Genomic DNA, 22,390 nt, shown 5'->3' on the forward strand with positions numbered 1-22,390 from the left:
ATAGCCAAAAACATTATCACGATAAAAAAAAATTCATATCAGTCGATATCGATAATCATCACGATAAATGTCAATCATTATTTCTTTCAAGTTTAAAGGCAGATTTTTTTTCTCCTGAGTGAAAGTTGAAGAAACCAGACAGTTAATTGGTGAATTAAACAACTCTTTATTTTAAGAACACAACACTTGCCAAACAGCAGAAACATTAAACAAATCTCTTAGTACCCGGTCTACAACACGCACGCGGACTCGAGCAGTATTTAGTGCGCATGCGCGTATCGAGGAAAATTATATCGCGATAATTATCGTTATCGAATTATCGCCAGGCTCTACGCCTGCGGTTGCCTTGGCAGGGCCAGACCAAATGATTTCCCCACCCCTGCTCTAAAGAGTAGATAGGATTTCTTGAATGTTACTGTAAATTATCAACATTTGATTCTTCAATTTCAACCCATTTTAAAGTAGACAGAATTAGTTTCTGCACTGCAGTATTTCTGGGATTTACCAGATCTTCGATGTTTTCAGTATCTAATGACAGCTCTTTTATGCTTTTGATTAAAATCTTAAGACAATATGCAACGTGTGTCAATTGCTTTGAAAATATAAATGGCATTTATATTCATTGTGGTATGATCACTGTTGATGTGATTTAAGGTACCTTTTACAAAACAACATTCATAGTTTTAGTACCAGTTTCTCCAGGTAAACACTTATATATTTGACATTCACAAATATCCTTTAAAAAAGAAAAAGTGCTATATTGCCCATTTGGCTTGAAGCTCAGGCATAATTTAAGTATTCAATGTACCAGAACAGAAAGATCATCATTACCTGGTTCAGCTGTTGAAAAATGTTCATAGTATTTGATATCTCATTATATAGTATTTGTAATTAAATATGAAAGTATCTGTGGAAACCTGCTTTTGACTTGTTTATGATTTCTTCATATTATTGGTCATGAAAGCAGAAGGCCACAATGACAGAAAGTGCAGTGAAAGTATTTTTTATTCATCATTGTAGAAAAAAGGCAGATTAAAATTAGTTTATTATAATGTCCTGGAGCATGTCTTTAATACTACACATCCTAGAACGTAATCCTAACAGTAATACCAGCGAAAAACAATAGTTTCATGCTGTCAGTGTTTGCCGCCTTCTTTGTAGTCAGTAAAATCTTTCCTTTGTGAAAGGTTTACTGTTTGTAATGGGTGGGATATCAATGGATAACTTCTAGGAATTACTTTTCCCCATTATTTTATCAATTTGAGATTAATGCCACAGCAGGATTATCCTTTTTTTATTTTCAAAGGAAGTCAGGAGAATGGTTCATAAAATGAACTTATTTTTCCTGCTTATCATTTTACCCAAAATAAATAAAATAAAATTTAGCTTAATCCAACACAGGGTTACTCATTGTATGGACATAAGGCGGAATAAACCCTGAAAAGCACACTAAGGCACTGGGGCATTATGGGGCAATTTAAAGATTTCAATTTTCCTAGACAGCATGTCTTTTGACTGTGGGAGAAAAGTGATAAAATGCTCATGGCCACAGGGAGATCAAACATCATACCACACACAGAGGGTGGCCCAGACTTTAATTGAACTCAGAACCAATGACCTGCTGATATTTTGGTTGTTTAAATCACAGTAGGCTTTTCCTTAAATTTTGGTTTCAAAGTGAGTTCAAGGTAGGCAGCCATTCTTACACATTGCCATAAGATCTTGGGATATTAATTATCAAATTGTCAGGATTCATCTGAAGAATGGCACTGTCTGCCATTGTAGGATTGCCACTTAGTGGTTCACAGACACAACATTATGCAGAAAACCTTCTTAAAGGTTTCCCTTTAACCAAGGTAAGCCTTGGTTAGTTTCATAGATACGATGAGATCAAGCTACGATGCAGTAAAGCTTTTTGACTTGTTTTAAATCTTCTAATATAAGGAATTGTGAACAAATATTTAAGAAAAAAGAGAAACTATTCTGCCCACCTAAGTTTAAATATCAGTAGTAGGCACTACATTCCCATCACACACCGACAACAGTACTACAACTGTACTGTAGTATTCTCTGAAGTGCTGTGGGGACTGAGATGTTAATTCTCAGATAAAACCATGTACTTTAAGCGTCGCACTCATAGCTATAATAATATCAGATCTCTTCTGCAATCTTGACTAGAGAACAATAATATTCACTAAGTGCTGAGTGTCTTTCTCTCTTGATTTGGTGAAACAAGGCATCTTTTGTGGTCTCCCTCCGGCCTGATGCTTGGGTAGGTTCAGGTGACAGCTCTGGGTTGCTAAACTGCCTCTTAATGAACGTGAACTCTCTCTGGCTGCTGTAAAGAGCAGGGGAGGCCTTTTTCTGCCTGCGTTTCCTCAACACTTTAGCCCCCATTGAGCCGGGAACACTGGCCACAGACAAAAGCCGTATATACTGTACAAACAGAGCTCCAAGCCGCAGTACACTGACTCATTCTTCGGTGTGTGTGAGAACTGAGGGGGACTCTATTCAGCCTCTTTGTGCGGTTGTCTGTCAACAGTGTTGTTTGAGGCACAGCCCATTGTACCGGCCAATGTTTCTTATTGACACAGGACTCTGCTCTCAGTGTTCCCAGGGTCGAACCTGCTAGTAAGCGAATGTTTGAAAGAAGATCCTTGGGTAACATGCAGTTTGCCGCATTGTACACTGACATATTAAATCTAAACTGTGGCTTGCATTAAACCAAACAGGTAATTGTCCGGTCACAGCTGCAGCTATTGACATCTCACCACCTCCCTTCTGAGACAAATAGCTGTGGTTTATCCCTTTTATACTACACTTCTCAAGTGGTGTGTGCTAAATAACTGAATTACTGAGTAGTATGAAAAGTTCAGTAGGGTGGATACATACACATACAGTTCAAGTAGGTAACTGCGTCAGCATGCGTAGGCTGCAAAGGACCAAGTAAAGGTTTATTCCATGCTGAAAAGAGAAGAAAAGAAACACAACATTTCGGTTGTGGAGTCTTCTTCAGGTGTGAAGAAGAAGAAACACCTGAAAAAGGCTTCGTAGCCAAAATGTTGTGTTTCTTTTCTTCAGATACTGTATATACACCTATATGTGTGTGCGTCTATGCACAAAGTTTAAATTTTTTTTATGACACTGCAAATGCCTAATGACTCAAAGTAATTGATGACTTATTCTGACAGCAGAGGAACGTGGTAGGTGCATATTTTGCTATGTGTATCTCAAATATTAGAGTATAAAACGTAAGAGGATAATTCTTCCAAAACCTAGTGACAATGCAACCATTCATATTTTTTGAAGGTGTTCATCTGGCTCTTGCAGGCATCCATTGGATCACTGTCCCTAACATCAATTTTGATTCACTATTGTTACTACTGTAGATGGAATTTGTCCCTGGACCATAATGCTACCATAATGATGCCTTCTGAGAATGAAAAAAAGATTTCCTTGCTCTCCTCTCCTTTACAGGTCTAATCAATAATGCTATCAGCAGTTTTTAACTGGTTGACAGAAAAGTTGAGACAGTCTTGCCCCTGTGCCGGTATGTGACTGTGGTATAGACAATACTCAGTTAGTTAGGGTTCTTCTCTAAGGAACACAGATGGATTTTTACTGTAGGATTTAGAAGAGTGAAGGTTGCTAATCTTAATTTTTGAGGAAGTTTATTCGGGGACTTGTAGTTTCTTGTTGTATGCAGTATGCACAGAGCATACAGAGTACACATTCAAAGCAATAAAAAGAATAAGGTAATCCTCACAAACCACCAGACTTAATATTTTGATGTTTCCTTTCTTTTAACAGCATTTTGTTCACTGCTGTCATCCACTTAAACAGTTGAACTGCTTTCCTTATTTTGAAGGGATTACTGTTAAGGATCGCCCAGCTTGTTTGTGGTGTTTCTGGCTTAAAGAATTCCAGCATGTTTTACACTTCAAAGTATTTCCAATAAAGCTTGCAGCTAGCAGAGGAGCTCTTATTCTTAACACATATATTATGCACTTAACATGTCTCTAAATGCATGATCGAAGTTCAGTGCTTTAGAAGTAAAGAAGCTCTACTTATTTCTACCTTCAGTCACATTTGCACTTGCAGCCAATGCTTTCTAAGCCTGTCATCCTGTAATGGGGTCTGTCCAGCAGCTCTTTGTATTACCTCTTTTAACCTGACAAACTGAATTTATCAAGGTAAAAAAATAAGTCTATAATAAGAATGCTACATTTTCACGTGGGGAGGCCACTTCAGCCTTACATCAAGCAAAACAGTCACTTTCAGTGCCAAAACAGGTTCTGCATTATAGAGTGCTTCAAAATGAATATGCAGCACTCGTGTTTTCAGCTTATTCGATTGGATTATGTTATCATTACTCTGGTTGCTTTGCAAATGGCCCATGTAACTGTGGAGAGTATAAGATGGTTAGGTGTTGTTGTGCAGAAATCGGTGGTGAGAGAGCCAGCCTCTACCATCTGGTAAGCAGCTGAAGGAAAAGTGCTGATACAGACCTGTATTCTGAGCCTGAGATGATGGAGCGGAGCAGCTCCCAGCCCAAAGACCCTCCCTTCTTCTCATGTACCTTTACTTGGAGATGCCTTTAGTTATGGGTGACAGGAAATTCACCTTGCTTGTAGTTTCTTCCATGCCTCTAAGTACTCTGCCCCTTTTCCCTCATTCTGTTGGTATGTCCCTTGCTATTCTTTCTAGTGCCATCAACAGCACCATGGAAACAAACTAAACAGTATGGCACATCACCTGTCATTCAAGCCACTGCACTTTCACACAAAGTCAGGCTATATTGCTCATCTTGTCTCAGATACAGAAAACACAGTCTGTGCTGGCCACTAAAGTGCCACAGGCTGTAAGAGGACAGTAGACTCAAGTTGTTTCTTCTCAACATGCCTCTTCACTGTCGATATCTCAAGCAGGAATGGGCAAGCACCTTCTTCACTGAAAGAAAATCTGCAGAATTCAGTGGTGTAAGAAAGAAAAAAACAGGGCAGACTTTAAGTTTTAAATCACCATCTCCCGTGTGGTTTGCTTGCACATTGAGTTAATAATTCATAGCTCATTACCACTTGCAGTTTTTAGATCAGATGATCAGCCCAATGTTAGTTTCATTCTGAACCACTGTTAAATTTATTTAAGTTGTACTGCATATTCCCAAAATAACTATATCTCTGGTGTTGAGCAGTTACTAATTAAAAAGATGCAGGATTTAATAGCAGGACTGGGTTGATCACCCCAAACATGACTAGAAGTGTGTCTGGATTTCCATATCAAAATGTCATACTGATGACAAGTGGGTCACATAATGTTTTTATAAATCACCTTTCCTTTTAATGGGCCAATTTAGATCTATTCAGGAAAGCCAGCACTCCATGGAGCTGCTGCCCCCTGGGCTCTCAGGCCAGATTGACAGCTTGTGTCGCTCACCAGCAGCAATGGCAACTGATGGTGCTTCTGTAACAACTGCAGCCTGTCGAAAGGCCTCACAGCTGTCAGGCCACGTCACTGAGTGTGAGATCACCCTCACTGCTGCTTCCCAGGCCGTGCCTGCAGGTGAGGGAGTGAGGGAGTAAAAGGGGGAATTGGAGTGGCAGGGGTGAGTGAGGGACAGGATTAAGTAACTGGGAATATGCAGCTGTCCCCCTCTACCACACACACTCACTTCCCCCTCCTTTCTTTCCCCCTCCATCACCCAGAGAGGGCATGAGGTCTGTCAGAAAGCAAGAGATTCTAATTCTCACAAGTGTCAGGCAGTTTGAGTCTGGGGCTTTATACCAGCAAACATAGGGCTTGGATACTTTACACTCACTCCCAGTACACAGCAGCATTTCTAAATCAAGACAATGAGCCAGAAGTTTAGATATGGGTCTAAACTGTTTTGTTTTTGGTATAGGAGATTATGTTATAAGTTTTCTTGCATCTTTAAGTAAGGTGATGTCACTAACGTTCAAACCACTCATCTACTCAGAGCTATGCAGCAGTGTCCCTCAAATCCACTCTACAGGGTTTTATAGTTTCCTGGCTTCTACTCAGACTATTTTAGACTTATTTTAGCTCTGCAAACCTGCTGAACCATGACCATCAAAAACATATTTGAAGACCACTGTTGTGCATGTTGGTCAATGTGCACTGAGAAGACATTCTGCTTATGTAAACTTCTATAAAGAATGCTTTTCCCTTTCAACACACCCAAAATGTCTTCTGTGACATTTTGGTAATATACCACAATGTATGAAGTCAGTGGTTTTCCTGAACCATCCAGACCCTCTTGAGAAAAGCTTTCATAGCCAAAGGCACTTTCCCACCATGAGTTAGTAGAGAGGGCAAAACAAGTGCTTCATGTGCTTAGGCCTCTGCAGAAGGAAGGTGAGAGAGGTCTGTTTTGTGAACTGTGGTGTGCAACTCCCCATTCTTTAAGCCCTCACTAAAATCTTAATTAGAATTTTAAGAAAGGGCAAATGGACTGTGTAAAGTTTAAGTTCTTAAAGCAATAACTTAAAAAGTATGCAACAGTGTGCTTTTTAGTAGGGTTTCAGACAGCATGTAATTAGTGAATTTCAAATGATTCTTGCGTGTAGCAATCTAATTTAAAATTGGGTTACTCCTATATGTCTGCTTCCTTGAAAAACTAACATATAGCCAATAACAGATGAAATATTGCTGTCTATCAGGCAAGGAACATTTCTTCATGCCAGTACTGCCAATAAGCTAGTAAGGAATACGGTGCTCTATCTCCATCCTCTCTACAAGGAGGTACAGGGCTAGTATCGCTCCAGTGCTATTTAATGCTGGTTTCTGTGGAATTCTTTTGGTGTAAAAACAGACAAGTATGACCGAAATACCAGGCATGACAAAGTACCACACTGTCCCTAAGAGCAGAGACACCTAGAGAGAGCAGCTACATCCATTTGATACAGGTACAGAGTATCCCACCTACGGTAGCTGCAGCATAGTTGCTAGCCATGGAGGCACAGTGAACAGCGGAAACCTAGCTGGTAGGAGCAGATTGTTTAGCTACTGGGAAGCTTTCTTCTAACCAGACCACAGTAAAAACAGGTGACTTGAGCCTCTAGAAGGGGCAGAGGCCTTCATTTATTTAATGCTTGTGTCAGCCTCGAGTTAAGTTGATCAAGCTAACATGCTCAACCAGAGAGGGGACAGATGGAATTCTGTGAATGAACAGAGGTAGACCTGAAGGAGACTCAAGGTGTGACGTGTTTGAGCAGTCTGAACTCCAGCAACATAAGATTTTTTAAGGACTTGGTTAAGTGCCAATGTTTATTAGGGAAAGCAGGATCCTTTGACAAGCCTGCCAGAGAGGTGGACATCACCAAGCTCTAACCACTACTTAAGAAAATCCAGGAAGACCTGCTGCGTTCACCCCTCGCCTGAAGCTAAACTTGAGCAACAGCCTGTTGTTGGTTTTCTATGTACTCTGTGTTCCATTGAGCATAGACACAATGGAACTTATGTTGTGCTGCAAATGGCATAGTAAAAGCCCAAATAATAAAGAGTATCTATTCTTTTGTGTACATGGTTGTACAGTATACTGACTCTCATAGTTCTTCAAACAAGTTGCTGTAACTGTGCTAAGATCATTCTACAGACGGTGTTAAAATGTGGTTCATACAAGATACATTTAAGAAAACATTTAATTAACATCTTATGTTTGTGCTGATGGAAAATGTATTGACTTCCTGTTATGTGCGTGCAGGTCTGAGCTCTCAGCCCTTGGTCTACTTGGAGACCTTTCACGTTCTCAAGAGGAGCTCAACACTGTTTGGTGTTACACACCCTAGATTCCACATGCTGTCCCAACCAATTGTCATGCATTAACCTTTGATTACCACAGTATTTAAGTCCCACTGCTCAGGGCTTGGTTATTGAGTTGCTCTCAGCCACGCTCTTTCCCGACCTGAGAGTTCTGTGACTAAAAGGTTGTGACATCCCACAACAACACACCTTACGGCATCTGTCACACCTCAGCTGTTGTTGAGCAGTGCTGTAGCAAGTTGACAGGTCGAGACACAAGCGCGAGACTTTGGGGATCTTTGGAGTATCCTGGAGAGAAGAGATGTAGGTGAGACAGCAGGTTGAAAGCAGAGAGATGTCCAGGCACGCTTAGGCTCGGAGAGAGCAAAGACAGCTGTTTGTAGATTGAGAGCTGTCTATAGAAAAGAAGGCAGGTAAGGTTGGTGCAAGTCAATCAGGAATATGCTGACAGCGGAATTGCAGTTCTGCAGCGGGTCAACCAGAGGGTTGAAATCCCAAAATACTGGCGAGAGGTTCTCCAGGGAAAGTCCAGTCTCCACTGTATCAGAGCTTGCTGAATGTTAAGAGAAAAACTCTGGTTAAGAGAGGCGTGTAAACAGTACCCTATAAGCAGTTAGAGTTCAAATGAGCACAGGTCTAGCACAAGGCCCTGCCTTATAAATAGCCCAATTAATGGGACAATTGACCAGAGGATTGACTGCCCGAAGTAATTGGCCTAATTGAGAGGCGCCCTGATCTTGTTTGCATGGGCTGGTGGAAGGCTTATTCCCCATGAGAATGTGCTGGTCATCTCTGGCAATGGCAGGACACAACCCACTCCCAGCCTGGGCATATTATCATATTATGATGACACCATAGTCAGATAAAATAGTTTTGTTATTTTAATAGGAATGTATGAGATATATATTCATGATTACCCCCACAATAATAATTTAATTACAACTATGGGTACAGAACAAAAAACAGAAACCCCTGAGTAAACTAGGGACATGTATTCTGAAAGCAAGGGCTTCTACACAGTAGACAGTAGCTTCTACACTGCTTATTCGCAAATTAAATAAATAAAATCCCAGCATGCTTAGGGTCATGTACAGTATAAGAATGCCTGGTTGCCTATAATTATGACTAACATGGCTGCAAGAAGAGACCTAAGTGACATTGAAGGAGATGTTGCTGGGGTATGCTTCAGTGATCAAGGAAGCTCAACTTGCTGATATTTCACAAGTATAAGTGTGTAAGGTGATGTGAGATTGATCCCACAATCTATTGCAAAAACTGAGTAGCACAAAAAAATGGTTCACCGAGAACACCACAGAGAATGAAACAGTAGTCAGGTTAGAGTTCACAAACCACTTGTCACACCAGCCATGTCCTTCTGCGAGTCCAGAGGTGCAAAGTGCACAGGCAGTGGACTACAAAGCAGGGGGAAAATGCGATATGGTCAGATGAACCATCATTTACCATGTTCTTGACAAACATACAATGCAATACATACATCCAATGTGACACCAACCTAAAGAACGTTACAGCCCAAGGTGCTTTGTTCCAACAGTGAAGGGTGCTCATGATTCCATGTCAATTCCATTGCAATGTCAATGCTAATCTCTACTTAATGGTACTGAGTGGACATCTTCACCTAATATTGCCACAATACTTTCCCACCTGGAGAAGTGACTTCCAGGATGACAATGCCTCCATCCGCAGAGCATGTGTGATTGCCGACTCGTTTGATTAGATTAACGCTGATGTTCAGTCACCTGATCTGAGGCCATTTTAGCATTTATGAGATATTCTGGAACAGGGTTTTCCACCTCCATCAATCGGGCATGAGTTGATTAACCTTTCTGTGGAAAAATGGTGCCACACCCCTCTTGCATGGCTTCCAGATGCTGGTAGACTCTATGCCATAGTGCCTAATGGCTGTACTGGCCAAATTTGTTTTTTCCAATTTTTTGGTGTTTCCTTTTATTGAAAATTTTAAATTGAAAATGTTGTGCTATGTTTCAAATTTTTGTTCAAAACTTATATATGTCTGTTTGAGTAAACCTGTAAAATTGTCTTTTAATTCAAGAATCTCATGCAGTTGTTTCTCAGAAGATACCAGGGTATTGGCTCCAACAGCATTGCAGCTCAACTTGTCCCAGACTCCCACAATCTATTGTTTAAAGAAGTGTTTATTGTCCTGAGCTTGTTAGCTTTCAGAAGAAAAAAGGTTCTGTGATAACCCTCTGGAAATTCGTGAGGATTTTCCTCTTCTTTTCAGGACAGAAACACTCAATGAGGGTTACACAAAAACGCAACCCAGAAAAACAGAACATAAAAAATTAAAAAACAGTACAAAACCAATTTACAGCTACAAATATCCAAATCTAATCCACCAGTCTCCTTGCTCACAAGCTTTTGCAACACAATATTTGCAAGTCACCAGAAATCACAACATTTATACATGAGACAGGACATGTAGTGTCACATAATAAGATATCATTGGAGATTACCAGAGGAACATCACACAAGCCACAAAAAGCAGGACAATCCTTAATATCATATAACAAAACAAAAAAGCAGTAAGGTCAATATATAATAAATATATTGCAAAATTAAAGGGATATATACTGATATCCTTCTATCCCGTGTACACATAAAGGTGTATTGTTTTCCCTTACAAGACCAGTTTGGTATTTTCTGCTTACGCGTCCTTTGTACCATGTATAGCTATTCACATGTCTTTCACAGGCAAAGGTAGATAGACTTTCCCTGGCTGGTTAAACAGCAGATAATGATAGATTGTTTTCCAAATGCTGGATAAAAAGGGGAGCAAGAAAAAAAGAAAAACAGTTTTAAAAGCAGGTTTGAAAGCTTGAATGAGATCTCTACGGGGCAGTGTGAGAGGCAACATGATACAGTGGGAAACCTCTGAGACACCCACAGAACCGTAAATAGAACAACAGGAACTCACGTACAATTAGCTCTGTTCCATAATGGGTGTACTCTGCTCCTAAAGATTGCTATGGTTTAGCTGTGTAGATATATGTTTCCTAGAATGCTGTCCTTTCCCTTGTTCTTATCACTCATCTTGTCATTTTTTTCTTTTTTAAAGAAAGTATAGTTGCTTTGATCCAGTTAACCTCATCAAAACATGCAAACAGATATTGTGGCATTTGGTCGGTGCTGTTCTGTTGTTTTTGTAGAATATTTTTACTGAGGCCTCCCAAGTCTTCCAGTGTCATTTGCATGCTCTGACTCACTGCTATAATTATGAGACAGCATTACTGAGCTAACAGTGCACCAAGTCCAAAAGACTTTTGTACATCAAAACAAAACATTTTGGGATCTGCTGGGTTTGGAACACCACGTGACATGTTGTGATGTTGTGAAAGGGTAAATGATGAGATGTCTTAAAACTAATTGCTTATTATTAGAAGTATGTGCTCTTTGACAGGTGGAGGTTTAAAAGAAAAGGCCAGCAGCATGAACAGATATGTCTTGACATCTATGACCCATTGTCCATTTTTTTATGGTAATAAGGAAAGGCTTGGCAGATGACTCTGTGGTTTTGTTAAGTCTTTGAGCAGCTCTGTGAGGCTGCTCAGTGAAAGACTAATCACCACATTCATCTGTCTTTTTCAAGAGACTCTCAGTAGTAAGTCCGACTCAGTTCGTCTAATGCTCTCTGCTTATCAGATCCAGAATGTTGCGAGTGCTCATGATCAGAGAACTTCTTCATGTCTCTCCAATGTCTGACAAGTGTGTTGATCAGGTTACCTGTCAGTGATAGAATATAATTCCTGTGTATCATAGTTAATTTGTGTAGAGTGTGCTTGAGACCATCATTCCTGGTCTTGCAGCAGGTTACTGCATGCTAAATGTATCCCAAGACGGCTTTCATCTAGTCCCCAGTTAAGAGAAGAGTATACAGATTGATTTTGTCCAGAGTCTGAAATACCAAAAAGGCTTTTCAGTTCACAAGAAATGTGTATAAATGTCCTACAGAGTGCATATTTCATAGAGGATGACATTAAACATAATCTGATGTTTATTATTAATAATAACACAGTGTAGTAAAACGTGACATACTTTTATTTGATTCAACCCAATCAGGGCACAAATGTGTTCCCAAAAAATAAAGCTGGAAGCCCTGATTTAGATCCAAGAAACCTACACTAGACATAAGTAGAATCCAAACCATAAGTACCAGAGATAAGCTCCATCATACCGGGAAGCAGCACATCAACGGAAGTAGGTCCAAGCTTAAGGCTCATCTAAAAAAATCAGAAAGAAATGCATTAATGTAATTTGTGTACAAAATGTTCCTATATAAACCACCAGTCTGGTGAGTAAGGTACTTGATTCTAAATCAGGAACCAAAGAGGGGTGTCTTTAACATTTGATGTGCTGTTTGCTCCACCTTGCCTCACAGGACAGTGTCTGCATGAGTGGAGCACCTCTCACTGACAGCTCTTCAAGATCAATGGCACTTGGCAATTGCTGGGATAGAGTGGGGAGTTTCTGAGTTGAACCCACCCAACCTAGCGAGAGTGTGGACACTGTCTGAGTGGACGTCTTATCTAATTGAGCCATTTCTGTCTCTATATGCACTATAGATGTGAGTGTGAGTATGAAGGAATTTAGATTAAACGCATCCTGAGTTTGCATGAATTGGACCAATACTTTTGTTCACATTCATGTATGCAATATCATTTCAGTGGGTTTTCACACTGTTATGTTATGAAGGAAAAAGGCAGGAGACATTGTGTTCTGGCAACAATATACTTACACTTTTGACAAAGATGGATTTGAAGTGATTCAATTGTGATTCTTCAAAAGAAAAAAAGATGAGATTTAGAAATCTTGTAACTCAGTGTGGTTTTAATTACCTATTTGTGATCAAGGCCACCAATCTTCTCAAGGGAAATTATGCACTGAAACCAGAAATAGTCCTCAAAAGGCTGCTTGTGATTTAAAGACAAAACAATTACAATGCAGATCCCTTAATGTTTTTGCGCTGGTAATATTTATAGCTCACTGCTTGTTTTCTCTCAGTGTAAGACAGTTTGCTAAACAGAAATTCTAAATTCAAAACTAAAAGGGAAAAAAAATTGACTAATTTACTCTTAATGGCAACAGATGCATTTCACTGACTTGTTCTTCAACTGGAGTTGTTATTGTTGTTGTTGTTGTTGTTGTTGTTGTTGTTGTTGTTGTTGTTCTCCAGTCACACAACCTATTATTTAAAAAAAAAATCCTGAAATTCACAGATGTTCTTCTTGGCACCTCTACAGTACTAGTGGGGTTTGGGTTTTTGCTAGTGTTTCAATGAGAGGTTTCTTTGTTGGACACAAAGCATTGTCTGTGCTGGGAATTGCAGCAAGGATGAGAAACTGTCCTAGTGAAGGGTGCATGGGATTTGTAACAGAGAAAGTACATTAGGGATAGCACTGGGGCCAGTAGCTCATCACCCACATTGGGCTGCTCTGATCTTTCCCCACAGGTTTGTGGGAACCATCTCTGTAAATGTTCCAATTTAAGAGGAGAATGATGAGAAGACAATGTACAAAGTGGATGGCATACACCTGTTTTCTACATCTTTTTTTTTACAAGTGAAGGTGACAGGAGTGCAGACTTTATGCTTTCTGTGTTTTCCTGGATCAATCCGTTTTTAAAATGTGTTGAAAAGGGAAGATACAGTGACGTGGCTATTAGCACAGCTACCTCAGAGCTCTACAGTCTGGGTTGGATTCTGGCATTGAGCCTCTCACTGTGCAGATTTTGCGTGTTATCTCTGAGCTTGTAGTTTGTAGCTTGCCAGTTATTTTGGTTTCTTACCAAACCCAAGACTTGCTGGTGAGGATTGACTGACTATTCTAAGTTGTGCCTTTATTTGTGAACCTGTAATAAGATGATATTATGACATTCTGCGTAATGGGAGAGCATAGCATATTTGTGCTCCATTTCTCCAGTGTTGTCAGTGGTGTACAGTTGTTCTAAGAAACCTATCACCAATATTTTAATGAGAAGAACATGTGACAAGATCTGGTGACAATGATCAATTTAATGATCTGGTAACAATATTACTATATGTACAAAGTGCTGTCTCCAGGTATCAAATCATCTGTTTCCCGTATCTTGTATGCATAATACAAAATAAATAATATCCATTCTTTAAATTTTAACATTAAATACAAAGTTTAACATTTAGAAATTACTCAATCCTCTACTGTTGTTGAAATAAATCAAAACCCACTTCCTTTTAGCTCTTTCAGATTTGCTTAAGAAACCCATAAACACTTAATGCTGGACATTGGCGTATACGCCACGTTCTAAGAAAAACTTGCCTCAAAAGTTCTGTTTCACGTCATTATTTTACATCACCAAAACCACAAAACTTTTACAGAAAATCTTTTATTAATCGAAAAGTGTTCAACTAGGGCTTCACATACCGTTTTTAGACATTATAGACAAACGTTCATATAGTCACACGTGTGCTATCCTTAATGTGGTCATAAACGTCCACAGTGTAAATCAATATCTACCTTTGATTCCTTTGTAGTTTTAATGGTTTTTACCAACCAAACCACAAAACCATGGTAGCAATCGAAAAAGGACAACCGGAGCTTAAAAAAAAATGTTGTTTTTTTTAACCAAAACGATCGATCCCAAAATCACTTTTTATCTGATGATGCACTTCCAAACTTCCAAAATACATCGATTAGGTTATCAATACCAGCAAATCAAGACCTCAAAAGCAAAAACCAGCAAAAAATATATATATATCCCATGTTTTTACCTTATTCCGAAGCACGATATATATCCACAGAAGCCTAGACTAGCTTATCTACAGACCTGGAGGGTACTGAATGTTATTGATTTTGTATTAAATGTTTGAAGCAGAACCACCAGAAATAAGTGTGATTGGTAAAAAGCACTGTCATTCATTGTATTTTCAGCCATTCAGAGCCTTTAGGGGATAAGACTTCCTCTAGAAGCCTCAGGCTGCATTCTGCCTGCCTTTTAGCTGTCAATCATTGACTCAGAAGGGGTAATCAATCAGTTTTTTATCAGTTTCTTTTTTTCACACCAGAAGGCAACTCTGAGGTTTTTTTTCATTGCATAACATCAGATAAAGGCTCTCTAGCAGTGTCTAAAGGTTTTTATAGCAATTGCAATGGTTTTTATTGTTATTATTTTCAATATTTTTATGATTTTTTATTATATGTGTGAAATTTCATTCCAGGTTCAGTCTTCACAAAACATAATGTAGATTATTTTCTAATTGATCAATTTGTCCCAGATTTTTATCCAAGCTAGTAGTCACCTAGAACAAGGTTTTCAAATCATTCCCAGGACATTCACAGGCCTAGAATTGAAATTTCTGACCTCTGAAGTCCAAAACAGCATTTCCGCCTGCTGTTTTGGTTTTTTTTTTCATATGTTTGCCTGCTGAGTGGACACATTAAGAAATATAAGAAATTCTCTTCACACTCAAAGCCAAGGGGGTTAGCTTCAATTTAAGACCTGAACCAGGCTCCTGCTATGTTTTGCTGCAGAGATATAACACAATGTTTAAGGGGTGGAAATGCCAGGTGGACATTGGCTAAATAATAATATCCATTCTTTCAATTTTAACATTTCAAGTTTAACATTTAGAAATGACTCAGTCCTCTATTGTTGTTGAAATAAATCAAAACCCACTTCCTTTTAGCTCTTTCAGATTTGCTTAAGAAACCCATAAACACCTTTAAATGTGGATGAAATGTGGATTGTCATAAATGTGACAAACCTGAATACTCTATTTACAACTGGTGTTCTGTTTACAATTGGTTGGCAATATGGAAGTGATCATTCAATTTATCTATGATTGTGTAACATATATCAACACTTGTGCAATATATCTATACTGTGCAATACATCTTCTTTGTGCACTGTACATTGTGTTTTGTATTTTCTGTATTATGTTGTACTGTGCTGTGTTGATTGTGCCTGGCTGCTGTTGCACTGCAATTTCCCTCACGGAATTAATAAAGTACCTATCTATGTGAGATTGTATTTCTTTCCACATTGGGACAACGATGGAAAGCTGAGAGAGCTCAGAGCTAAGGTGATGTAAGCAGGACTCTTGTAGGTCTCAAAGACATCCGGTGTCTTCAGGGTTCAACTGTTATAAAAGTCAAGGAAAACACACCTGTTTTGAAAAAAGATTCAAGAGACCACTAGGGAGCCTCACATCTGTTTAGGGAGCCCCAGAAGTCAGGGTAAAATTTTCAACTCGTGTAAATGTAATGCTCTCACACAGTGAATCTGTTCCTACAGCATTAATGGTAGATATGAGCCAACAGCCATATCACCCTGCAACTCACAACTGGTAACCCACTGAAGCTAAGCAGGTGTGAGCCTGGTCAGTACCTAGATGGGAGACCTCCTGGGAAAAACTGAGGTTGCTGCTAGAAGAGGTGTTAGTGGGGCCAGCAGGGGGCGCTCACCCTGCAGTCAACGTGGATCCTAATACCCCAGTATAGTGACAGGGACACTATACTGTAAACAGGCGCCATCCTTCGGATGAGATGTAAAACCGAGGTCCTGACTCTCTGTGGTCATTAAAAATCCCAGGGCGCTTCTCGAAAAGAGTAGGGGTGTAACCCCTATGTCCTGGCCAAATTTCCCATCATGGCCTCCTAATAATCCTCCTCTATGAATTGGCTACATTACTCTGCTCTCCTCCCCACTGATAGCTGATGTGTGGTGAGCGTTCTGGCGCACTATGGCTGCCGTCGCATCATCCAGGTGGATGCTCCACATTGGTGGTGGTGGAGGGGGGTCCCCATTACCTGTAAAGCGCTTTGAGTGGAGTGTCTAGAAAACCGTTATGTAAGTGTAAGCAATTATTATTATTTGTTGACTTGCAGTTATGCATTTAATATTTTATACAAATAGTAGCATCTCTCTTTCTCATTAATCCCACATCAGCAGGGCCCACTTGTCGGCATACCCGTCTCCATTTGGTGGTTTGAACCAAATCTTCAAGCTGACGTTGCCATTAAATGTGAACGAGAATACTCCAACCAGCACGTCGCTCCGCCTGCCATCAGGGGGGGGGGGGGGGTGTCCCTGTCACTATACTGGGGCATTAGGACCCACATGGACCGCAGAATGATCACCCCCTGCTGGCCTCACTAACACCTCTTCCAGCAGCAACCTTAGTTTTTCCCAGGAGGTCTCCCATCCAGGTACTGACCAGGCTCAGACCTGCTTAGCTTCAGTGGGTTGCCAATTATAAGTTGCAGGATGACATGGCTGCTAGCTAACTGGTTATATCTATAAACGTCAATTGAAATGTAGATTTTAATCAGGTGCCCATGTTTAGAGGAATTGCTCGAAGAGGTCTTTTCTTGTCTGACATAGATAGACACTAAACCCCTGGAGTAATCCTTTATAATGTGATTATATCTGTTTAATCAGATAAAATAAATTAAGGAATCTTTATAACTACATCCCCTTGTAAAACTGTTCACTCCCTTCCAGTTATGTCCTGTTTTCTTGAATTACAAATGATGTATACACATTTGGTTAAAGTTAATTTTTTAATAAAAACTTGAATGGTCAAACAGAGCACTTCTTGTGGCAAAATCCGCAAAGCATTTAAGTGACGTGGAAATGTGGTAAAAGGTTTTGTGGTCAGATGACAAAATTGGAATTGTGGTCTAAATGTAAAGCATTATGTCTGTTGCAAATCCAACACAGCATACTACTCAGAAGAATGGGAGAAAATCACACTTTCCCAGTGTGCACAGTTAGTACAGACTTATAAAAAAAACACTTGCAGCTGTCAATTTCTACCAAAGGTACTTCCACTAAGTGTTAACTCGGGCACGTGAATCCTTATCCAGCTTATTTTAGGTTTTTTAGATTTTTCTGTGCAGCATTTGATGACATTTAACTTCATTTACAGTACCTAGTCAAAGTATTCAGTTTTCAAAAATCCAGTTCTGATAAAAATTAATCTGTCCATATTCTAACTACTTCATCCAATAAAGGATCATAACCTAGAGCTTATCCCAGTACATAATAAATTTTCATTTTCACAAAAAATATTTATACATTATTTTTAATACAATAAAATGGAATGTAATTGGAAGGGGGTGAATCTTTTGCAAAGCACTGTACATTCATTTTTTCCTTAACACATATTCCTGTCACATGGCAAATCTTTTGGCAGATTATGAGAGATCATTCTGAAGCATTTGACTTTTGATGCACAGCTGCAAGCAGTGCTTAGTGTAATGAATGCTGCATAAAGAAAGTCAGCCCTGCCAAGTGAACCGGCTGTTCCAGAACAGTGGGACACCATGTGTACTGAAGGTCTCAAGACCCAGACAGTGACAGTGTTTTGATAGTCTTCTTTCCTACAGCTATCTTTATAAAAGTAAGGAGTGACCTCACAGTAAGCTAAATGTTTAGCTGGCTGTGTAGGTGTTAACTCCAATCATTCTTCCTCAACAAATTGCTTCAGAATAGGAGCACACGCAAGAGAGGAATTCCACATTTTGAAACTATACTAAAGTTCATGTCAGTTTGCTCAATGTTCTGTTTTTTTCATTGTAGAATATTCAAGGTTTTCTTGAACTTGGAGATGTGTGTTTTCCTGACATTTCATGTGTGTGTTTTTTAGACAAACAAAACATATGCAAATTAGGACCTGAAGGAAGACCACAGCAACACTGTACATTAACTAATGCAACTTCACTTCAGAAGAATCCCTCATTTGAATTAAATTGAGGAATTTCAGGAAGTTTTTGGGGATCCACCTGTGGAGCTGGTGTCAAAATCAGCCAGGCAGTAGGACAAGCAATAGTGATTGCCTGTTCCAAAGAGTCCCCATACTAATGTACTTTAAGGATTAGAAAAATCTCAAGGCCTGTATATGCGAAATATACTGTACACCAAAAAATAAAAAAATAACGAAGGGACAGTGAAACCACAGGCCTCGTTACCATATACAATAGTACACTGAGGAAACCCACCCTCTTCCTCCCCCTTCTTCAAGTTAAAGAAACTCCTTTTCAGTCTCACAAAGCATATTATTAGTGTGATACTGACGTTGCCCAGCAAAGTAAGACTTTCTCACGGCAAACACTGTGTTGCTGCTGTGTTTACAGGCTGCCCTTGATTTTTTTATTATTTAATATGTCCCTATCAAAGACCAGGAAGCTCATCTCTATTTTAAGACTCTGAGAACCTTTGCTGCTAAAATCTTGGCAGATGTTAAAGAATGTGCGGGGGGGAAGAATGCTGAAAACCTCTCCAGCAGGGGGAAAATGGGGAGGGGGGTTTAAATTGTTGCCCCCCGTACAAAGATTCAAAACCAGATTTAATTGCCCTTTTCCTATAGAGCTCAGACAAGCTGGCTCTTCAGGCTCAACTCATGGCAGGAAGACACTGTGCAATCGTGGAAGACTCCTTTTTGCAAGGCTGGGACTGAATGCACCCTTTTAGGCACTACAGAGAAAAGTGATCACTCAAAGAAAAGTAACTGAAGAGCAATGCAAACATCAAGCCGAGCATGCCAGTTTAATTATGCCACTACGTGCTAAGATGGTTTCCTTTTCAACCTCTTTCCTCATTTATATAGCACATCTTGAACATCAGTAAGGCTCATGTGCTGCTAGCTTCAGACAAACCCATTAAATAAACAGCAAAGGTTGTACCACCAAGGGTTATTCCCACTCTATCCAAGCACTCAAACTCATCTGGCATTAAGAGGTTTTACAGAAAGTTGACCCCTCTCAGAGCAGGAATGTTCAAACTTGTTGTTCAAATGCAAAATTACTCTGCAAACGAATAAAAACCCAAACAAATACCAGTGAAAATTCTAAAACGAATTCCTTTTTTAAATTAAAAAGGCTGCACCAAATATATGTCATATACTGTCTTTGCAATATATAAATATATAAATGCGGCAGCCGACTGTGAGTGTTCAAAGGAAAGCTTAAGAAGTGCTGGTGTAACACTCAGCAAGATGGCTAAGCTTCTGCAAGTTTCTGCTGGCTTCAATTCTTTGGCCTTTTGCTCCTTACACAAGAAGGGATTTTAAAAATATCTGCAGGTCTGTGCAGTTTTTCATTTCACTGTCAGTTTCTGGTTTTCTTTTTCCCTGAATGCATGCTTTCCTGGCCCAAATCCCATGAAATCAAACACAAAAGTGTTCACCTAAAGCACAGGATAGCCCTCATTATAGAGCAGGATTAGTCCTTAGGTCATGCCTTAATGCTGGGTTTTATGTATAATTATTCTATGCCTGTACCAACCTATCATTCCTCTGTTTACCTGTTGAGATCATTCACAAAATAGATGGATTCCCCTGCAATGACTACTTTACTTGTTTTGAGAAATGTAAAATACCCTTAGCTTTAGGTAAGAACTATCACAAACAAAACCCAAAGAAAACCTTGACAGTTGTCCTATAGCTGAACTGCAAAAGACAAGTGGTAGAGTTGTTTTTTTTCTTGCAGGTGTGATTTCTAATGAGCAAGATTTAATCTTTTTTTTCTTCTCTTCTCATCTTATAACCAGCTTGTCAACAATGTAACTGGTTTTGGCAGACAATCCACACAAACCTTCACTGGGTGCAGTTGAAGGGGAATTCATTGTCAGGGATTTGATTGCTGTGAAGCAGTCTCCAGAGACCATCCAATTATGAATGTGTCACAGGAGGACTGAAACCAACCGAAGGTAAGCCAGTAATGGCTTGATAGTTAACTGAATTGGTGGTGAAGAGTGGATACCTTTTAAAATTAAGAGAGAGATTTTTTACTGTAGTCTTTTGAAAATGCAAAAACCTTTCCAAAACATCTTCATAAAGAATTACTCAGTTTAAATTATGAAAGTTAATATATCGGCTATACAGGTTAACAAAAATGGTTGTAGGCTCACTGGGCTCAGCCTCCACTCTGAGCCTTGCAGGAAGGTTATCTCCGGTGTGAATGTGGGATGTGACGTTAGTCTGCAGGTTCCAATATTCCCCAAGAGGCAAGTGACCAAGCACCTTCAGAAATGGTCAGCTTCCTGAGTTAAGGAAGGGTCCTTTCACTGGACCTGTCACTTGTCCAGTTTACGCCATCTACCTTCTAGGGAGTGTGTGACCCTTTTTCTTTGTAAAAACAAAATGACCAGTTGCCTCAGATAGGTACACATTCCAAAAGAAAAGTTTTCACCTACAAAAGGTTGTAAATATAATATCATGTTTATTATGAATTCAGATTCCTAACTGTGAGTGAAAAATTAAAAAAAAAATGTAATTCCATTATAGCTTTTTTAAAAAAGTTTCCAATGATTATTTGGGGATATCTCTACGCATCAGTTTACTCCTTTGTGATGGAATACAATGTTGAGCATTTCCTTTTCAGTGTTTCACATAAATTGTGAAGGATTTACAAATGTGTGCATTAATCTCAGTTTCAAACCTTCCCAATTTTTATAGTATTATAGTTCAGTCAGACATAAATTCAGCTGTCAAAATTAGTTCCACTTCAGAAGCATCAGCTAAAATAAACTGATTTGTGTCCTACTTTTCTAAATTTCTCAACATGGAATTAATTAATTTAGCCCTTTTTAATATCATTTAACATAATAACATAATGAATAAGGAATTTAAAAAGTTTTAGGGACAGTAAGATCTTAAGTGGTCATCTTGGATTTTAACCCAGGTTAACTCATGAGCGTAGTTGGAACTGTTTAAATGACTTGTTCAGTTAATGACCAATAACTTTATCAAATTTTCTAAATGGTCACCTTATAATTTTATATTTATCACACCCCTGACTAAAAGTATTTGAATGCTCACACACATTTAGGTCTGTCTTTCTGATATAGAGTGCCATGCAGTGTCTGTAATGTTCTCAAGAGTGTCAGAGCGCCTTTGTCAGTTTTGGATACCGTAGCTAATGGCACATTCTAATGAAAGGTCTGATGTTTGGTGTCACATCCTGTGTAGTTGATCTGAGATCTCTTACATGAGTAAATAGCAGATTTGCAGGCCATATATACAGTGCCTTGCGAAAGTATTCGGCCCCCTTGAACTTTTCAACCTTTTGCCACATTTCAGGCTTCAAACATAAAGATATAAATTTTTTATTTTATGTGAAGAATCACCAACAAGTGGGACACAATTGTGAAGTGGAACGAAATCTATTGGATTTTTGAAACTTTAACTAATAAAAAAATGAAAAGTGGGGCGTGCAAAATTATTCGGCCCCCTTGCGTTAATACTTTGTAGAGCCACCTTTTGCTGCGATTACAGCTGCAAGTCGCTTGGGGTATGTCTCTATCAGTTTTGCACATCGAGAGACTGAAATTCTTGCCCATTCTTCCTTGCAAAACAGCTCGAGCTCAGTGAGGTTGGATGGAGAGCGTTTGTGAACAGCAGTTTTCAGCTCTTTCCACAGATTCTCGATTGGATTCAGGTCTGGACTTTGACTTGGCCATTCAAACACCTGGATACGTTTATTTGTGAACCATTCCTTTGTAGATTTTGCTGTATGTTTGGGATCATTGTCTTGTTGGAAGATAAATCTCCGTCCCAGTTTCAGGTCTTTTGCAGACTCCAACAGGTTTTCAT

At 39.3% G+C, this 22,390-nt stretch overlaps 1 long non-coding RNA gene across 1 annotated transcript in view; it reads right to left on the reverse strand.

Annotated features, from left to right (window-relative positions):
* LOC148651351 (uncharacterized) overlaps window positions 1-22,390 on the reverse strand; it is a 487,041-nt gene that overhangs the window by 399,381 nt on the left and 65,270 nt on the right. The gene's annotated exons all lie outside the window — the stretch shown is intronic.

The sequence above is a fragment of the Lepisosteus platostomus genome, chromosome 12 (genome assembly GCF_059453375.1).
Source record: "Lepisosteus platostomus isolate fLepPlt1 chromosome 12, fLepPlt1.hap1, whole genome shotgun sequence".
NCBI lineage: Eukaryota > Metazoa > Chordata > Actinopteri > Semionotiformes > Lepisosteidae > Lepisosteus > Lepisosteus platostomus.